General features: G+C 37.2%; 1 non-coding gene across 1 annotated transcript; it reads right to left on the reverse strand.

The window, feature by feature from the left end:
* Positions 1-4,313: 4,313 nt before the first annotated feature.
* On the reverse strand, positions 4,314-4,419 carry LOC132287540 (small nucleolar RNA R71). Its single transcript, XR_009473060.1, has one exon. It is a non-coding gene; the product is annotated as a small nucleolar RNA R71 (small nucleolar RNA).
* Between the last annotated feature and the right edge of the window lie 2,242 nt (positions 4,420-6,661).

Raw genomic sequence — 6,661 nt, forward strand, 5'->3', positions numbered from 1 at the left:
ACTTTGAAAGGCCATAACTCCTCATTCCTAATTCAAATAGGGTGATTCTTGGGCCTAAACTCAAGGATTTTGAGTCAGTTTTCCAATGGTATCAATCCCATCCTCAGATTCAAAATACAGTGAGAGATATTCATGTTTTAGTGAGGTAAGGTCAGTTTTCACTTAAACCGGGAAGGGGCATTTTGTGGGATTCTTATCCAAAGTTCTTAGAACCTCTTGGAATGTTGTGAAATGATTATATTCGGTTGTATTCACCTTGTTTGAGTTGTTTAGAATCTATTTTCTCCTTTTGATTGTGAATTGACCATTTTGCCCTTAGTTGACGGATTTGATTCATTTTAACTCGAGTTCCCTCTTTTGCCTTCTTTAGCTCCCGTGACCACATAGAACGTCACATTGGAGTCTTAGAGATGATTTATCTCTCAAAGGACAATGGTTTCATTTTTTGCTTCCGCATCTGGATCTGTTAACGGGTCCATCATCGGTTTTTAACTTACCCACCGGGTTGAAGAAAACCCGGGTCGTTACAATAATTAACCTAGTAAGGGACCTAATGACATAGAATGACCATTTTGGCCTTGGATGACCTCGAGTTTGGGTAAGGACCCAGATAGAGATTTGGACCCCTGGGTTATAGTCGTTATAAGTTTGGTATCAGAGCCTTAGGTTTAAAAACTAAGGACGACGGGTAGGGTTGACCTAGATGGGAGTCAGAACTTGAATTTTTAGCATTTTATGTTTCTGCGTTATTTATTTATTGAGTTAAAAGCATGCTTGATTATTTTATGTTAAGTGAGAATAATTATGAGATTAATGATGTAGTCAATTTTCTAAAGCATGTTGAGATGACGATGTGTTAAATCATTGACTTGCTTACCATGTATATTGGATTGTTTGACTGAATATGTGTTTATTTGTTAAGTTGTTTATCATTTATGAAAACATGTTATACATGTTAAGATGACAATTATTTAAGCATGATAATCACCTTCTTAGAGACTTGAGTTGTCCTTTATGATTAGAGAAGGAGTTGGTGTATGAGAGCAGGATCGATGTGGTAAGCACTATTTTTTGTTGTTTGGTTTGATTTTAACATGTTATCGCCATTATGAGTCTTCTCCTTAGAGACTTGAGATAGTGATATGGTTTAGCCATAGGTCCCCTCCAGGACAGATGTTATTGTTTTCGTGCACGAGAGAGGGTTTGTGTTGTGTTTCCTCGGTATAGTGGTTGGATTCGGATGAGCGCTGAAAAGTGCGCATTTAAACCCCTTAAGCTCGAGTATTCTTGGACCTTTATCTATCTCACTTTCCCATTTTAGACTAATTTCATGTTATTGCCATTTTCAGGTGCTTAACCCCAAAATAAGTCAATTCAGCCAAATTAGAGCATAAAAGAAGCAATCTTAAGTTGAAAGGAAGAATGGAGCAAAGTGGAAGCAAAGTGGTGGAAATCAGCAATCTTCGGTCGATTAGGAATTTTTTCGATCGATCTCACATAAATCGATCTCACCTCACCAAGATGGATCAGACCCCTTGTCCTTATCCTCAAAGAAATTCCATCTTCGATCGATCCAACTTTCTTCAGATCGATCGAACTTCCTTGATCTTATCCCCACCTACCACTTTTGTCTTTTTCCCAAAATATCCCAAAAATATCTCATATTTGTCTTATTCCAAAAAGGCGCCGCCGAGGATTGATAGATCTAGTCTAACTTCGATGGATCTGGCCACAGTTCGATCGATCTCATCTGAATTTGATCAATCGAACCTCCTCAATTCCGAATTAAAATAGAGTCCATCTCATTAAAAGATGGCTTGTGGTGTAATCATTGAAAAAACCCTAATGCATGAGACCTGACCATTGGGTGTGACACTTGAGCTTCCTATATAAGGATTTTGAGCCATTTTCACATATATCTTCATACATCCAGATACCTTCATATCTCATATCATCTATCTTGGAGAGGAGGCTAGAGCCTAGAGAGACATACACTATTTTGGGGAGTTCTTCCATTCTTCTAGGGTTTCCTTCAAGAAGAAGAGCATTTCTACCTTGGAGATGGCCCTTGAGGGTTGGATGACTACATCAATGAGTGGCTAAACATCTTCTTGGGGCTAGAGTTAGCCCTAAGCATGCCTTCTAGACCTTAATGCTTTGTATTTTGAGGGGATTTGTGTTTTAATGTTGTCTTGACACTTGATTTATATATGAATCTTGTTCTTACAATGATTTGTGTTGATTAATACTTCCAATTGATCATTTCATTCTATCCATATGTCTATTTATGCTAGAGTAGATGTTCATGTGTTTATCTCTTGGTTTTTATGATATTGATGCATGTTTATGTGTATTGATGCTATGAATCTAGAGATTGCCAACGTATAGTGCTTAAATAGAATACTCTTGTAGTTTGTTTGATGGTTCATACTCATTTCTTGATGGATTGTGCCTCTACCTTAGTTTAATTAGTTTAATTGGTTTAATTTTCATGTCCTTAGCTTAGAAGTAGTGTAGTTGCTTTATTTTCTTAGATGTGAGGACAATACATGCTTGTCGTTTGATGTTCCATACTTATGAATGCGAGTAGTATAATTCTCTAACTTGTTAGTGTGTTGATTATAAGCTTAAATGTAGGATCAATGGCTTAGTTTAATATATTGTGCTATTCACTAGGTTGTCTAGACAATGTATTCTTAATTAGTATATCCATGCTTGTTAATTCAATTAATCACACCTCTTTGTATTACAACACATATTTCTCCTTATTCATTACACATTGAATGTCTAGAATTGTGATGTTTAGTGGTGACCTCTAGATCCTAAGACCTCTCTCTTTTATTCTATACCCTTTATTTATTTTAATTGCTTAGTATTGAATTCATTTACATTGTAGTTTAATTAACCAACAAAACACCTTTTGATCATTTGACCTACTAGTCCGACTTTGTTTCCATATTAACATAGCCCCCAATCCCTTGGGACGATCCCTACTCACCCTAGCTATATTAGTAGTTAGAGGTAGTAGTGGCTCTTTATAAATTTAAACTTGGCCATACTTTCATTGCAACTTTGGGTGTTTAAAACGACCTTGAGAAAGAGATACACCAAGTTTTGGCATCGTTGCGGGGGATTGAATTGGCAACGCCGTGTTTTGGAAATAATTAGGAATTAGTACTCTTTTGATTGTGTCTTTATTTACTTTATTTTTAGTTACTTTTTGTGTTTGTTCTTATTTGGCTAGGTGAATTGAACAAGGAAGTTGAGTAAAGGAGAATTGAAAGCAAGGAGCTAAGCTAAGCATAAAAGGCTAAAATCTAAAATTTGCAAAGCTAAGCGGAAAAATTGAAAAATGAATTAAAGTTGCTTAAGGACCCTTTGTGAGATCTTTCTAACTCAATCTCTAGTTAAATCGTCGCCCCTCGTGGTGGTAAGTTCTTACATTCTTAGATAAATAGTGAGCCCGAGTGGAGGCAATTTACTTTTCTTTGCAAATTGTTCAAGCATGGGAGTATGGGATCATTGTATGTGGAGATTTGATGATTGATTTGTTGTGGGGGCGAAATGATTGCTATTTGCTTGTTATTTGTTTTGCTAGTGCATGTATGGTCATAGGTCATTAAATCCTACTCTTGTCCCTCCTAATTTGCATCTTGAATTGGTTATTCATAATCCTAGGGGAAGAGGTAGTTCTCATCACTCCATTTCATCAATGGAGGAGCAATATGATGACAATGTGGAGGACCTTGGTCAAATAGACTAACAAGGCATCCTCCACCCTAATGTGCATTATGACAACATCCAAGTACCATTAGGCATGCCTAGACCATTCATTCCACCACAACAACAAGGCCAAATTCCATTGGGAATGCCTCGGCCAATTTTTGCTCCACAACCTCCCATGGTTTAAGTTAATCATGGTGTTCATTTAGCACCACCAGTTGGGAATCCTCCCATTGCTTTGCGTGATCATTATGTCCCAAATGAATACAATGCACCAACATGCATTCAATTGCCCCCATTTAGAGCATATCACTATGAGATTAAACCACAAACCATTCAAATGCTTCCTAACTAACATGGACTTCCAAGTGAAGAACCGTACAAGCATTTGGATGAGTTTCTTGAAGTGTGTTCTACCGCGAAATACACGGACATGCCAGAAGAAGTGCTAAGACTCAAACTTTTTCCTTTTCCTCTTAAGGACAAAGCAAAATATTGGTTCAACAATCTTAGGCCTTTTTCGATAACTTCTTGGGCAGAAATGCAACAAGAGTTCTTGAAGAAGTACTACCCGGTATCAAAGACCAATGATATGAGAACTTTCATTCGTGAATTTTCTCAAAGGGAAGGGGAACTATTTCATGAGGCATGGGAAAGATTTAATGACTTGCTTAGGAAGTGTCCACATCATGACATTCCTAAATGGCAATTAGTCTAATACTTCTTCGAAAGTTTGCCGGATAATAAAAAAGGAATGGTAGATATATCTATGGGTGGTTCTTACCCTGATAAACATGAGAATTATGTTTAGCAATTATATTAAAGTATGAGTAAATATTCCATGCATAGATCTTTGTCTTCTAAAAATGGTAGAATTCTAGGTGGAAGGAAGAATGTCGGCTTATACCAAGTTGAGAATTCAAATGACATAGCTGGCGAGGTGAAATCTTTAACTCAAAGGTTTGATCAATTTTTGGTCAACCACAATTCGGCATATGAAGTGTTTTCCTCCTCTAATCATACTCATCATGTTTCAAATAAATCTTGCATGACTTGTTCTAGTGTCTTACATACTACTTCCAATTGTTCCCATAGATATGCGCAAAGTGAGCATCATGAACAAGTTAATGTTGCATTTTTCAACCAAGGGAATAATCCCTATGGCTCACACTACAATCCTGGATGGAGGAACCATCCAAACTTCTCTTGGAAAAGCCAAGGGGAAGGCTCAAACCCTCCCCAATGTGGTTTTCAAGGCAAGTATGTTCCGCCTCCAATGTAAAGCCAAAGTTCCCAAGGTTTTAGATCTTCGTTTCAATCATCACTTGGAAACCAATTTTCTAATTCTCATTTTCCTAATCAATCATCTTATTTCCAAGGAAATTCTAGGAATCCCGCTTTTGAGGAGAAAGTGTTGATCGCTTTGGGTACTCTAGAGGCAAACACTCAATTGCTTCATTCCCATTCTCAATCCATTGGTAAGCTAGAAACCCAAGTCAGGCAAATAGCTAGTACCTTAAATGCTAGAGAGAAAGGGAAGACGCCTCTAAATGCCCCACCAAAGTAATAATTTTTTGTAAAAACTAATGAAGGTCACATAATTGAACACGTCAATGCAGTGATGACTTTGAGAAGTGGGAGAATTGTAGACAATCAAATTGGTGTTTCCAATGAAGAGAGTGAACTGGTGCAACCAAAAGTTGACACCCATCCCGTTTCACATTCTATTCCTCCTTCATTGTATGTGCATAATCATCTTTGTGAGAAAGTGTTAAAAAATGATATGAAAAGAGATTTGAACAATGATTTGAAGAATTCTTGTGTTGACAATGTTATTGAAAATGATTTTGAGAAATTTTTTGAGCCAAGAGCTCCATTTCTGGATGCCTTGAAATGGTCCATTTCTAATGAAAAACAAAAGACCAAAGTGAATGAAATCATTGAAGTGTTTAGGCAAGTGAAGATCAACCTTCCATTTTTGGAAGCAATTAAGCAAATTTTAGCTTATGCCAAGTTTTTAAAAGATCTTTGCACCCAAAAGAGGAAGAATAAGAGCCAAGCACCAAAGAAAGTGGTCTTGACCGAGCAAGTGAGCTCCATCTTACAACACAACACTCTCCCAAAGTTTCAGGACCTCGGTTCTTGCATCATTAGTGACTATGTCGTTAATCGGGCTCTTTTAGACTGAGGAGCAAGTGTTAACCTTCTTCTATACTCGGTATATGTTAAATTGGGCTTAGGAGACTTAAAACTGACGTCGGTGGTTTTGTAACTTGCCGACCGATCCATTAAAAAGCCCCGGGGTATCATTGATGATGTTTTGATTAAGATTGATAAGTTCTTCTTCCCCGTTGATTTCATTGTCATTGACAAGGAACTGGTCCCAAATCCCAAGAATCAAATTCCCGTTATCCTTGGCCGTCCTTTCTTGGCAACCGTAAATGCCAACATAAATTGTAGGACGGGGATAATGAAAATATCATTTGGGCATATGAAAGTGAAGTTGAACATTTTCAACCCAACCATGAATTCAATAAACAAGTATGAAGAGGTATGTGTTGTGGAAAAGTGCCTTGACAAAGAAATTGAAGAATTTGAGTATTTACATGGAAGTAAAATTTCAAATAGTTTGTCTTCAAAAAGAATTTCTAAAAGCATTGTTTCGAAAGCTAGTATTGAAAGGGCATGGAAGCCCAAGAATTACATAGACAAAGGATCGTGAATATCCATTGATTCAAATCCTATAAGTTCCTTAGGGAACAATTTGTTGGGTGGGATTCAAAATGTCATTCACCCCGTCAAGGAGGGGATGCATCATAAGATTTTTAATCTGGGCTAAAAGAGCCCAACGTCTTTCTAGAGAAGTTAAAGACTAGTGCTTCATAGGGTTTACAACCTTATTTCTCCCTCATTTCTATTTTATCTTTCATTTCTTGCA

The sequence above is a fragment of the Cornus florida genome, unplaced genomic scaffold, assembly GCF_030987335.1.
Source record: "Cornus florida cultivar Cherokee Brave unplaced genomic scaffold, ASM3098733v1 CherokeeBrave_3.0.0_Hap2_Chr11, whole genome shotgun sequence".
NCBI classification, from domain to species: Eukaryota; Viridiplantae; Streptophyta; class Magnoliopsida; order Cornales; family Cornaceae; genus Cornus; species Cornus florida.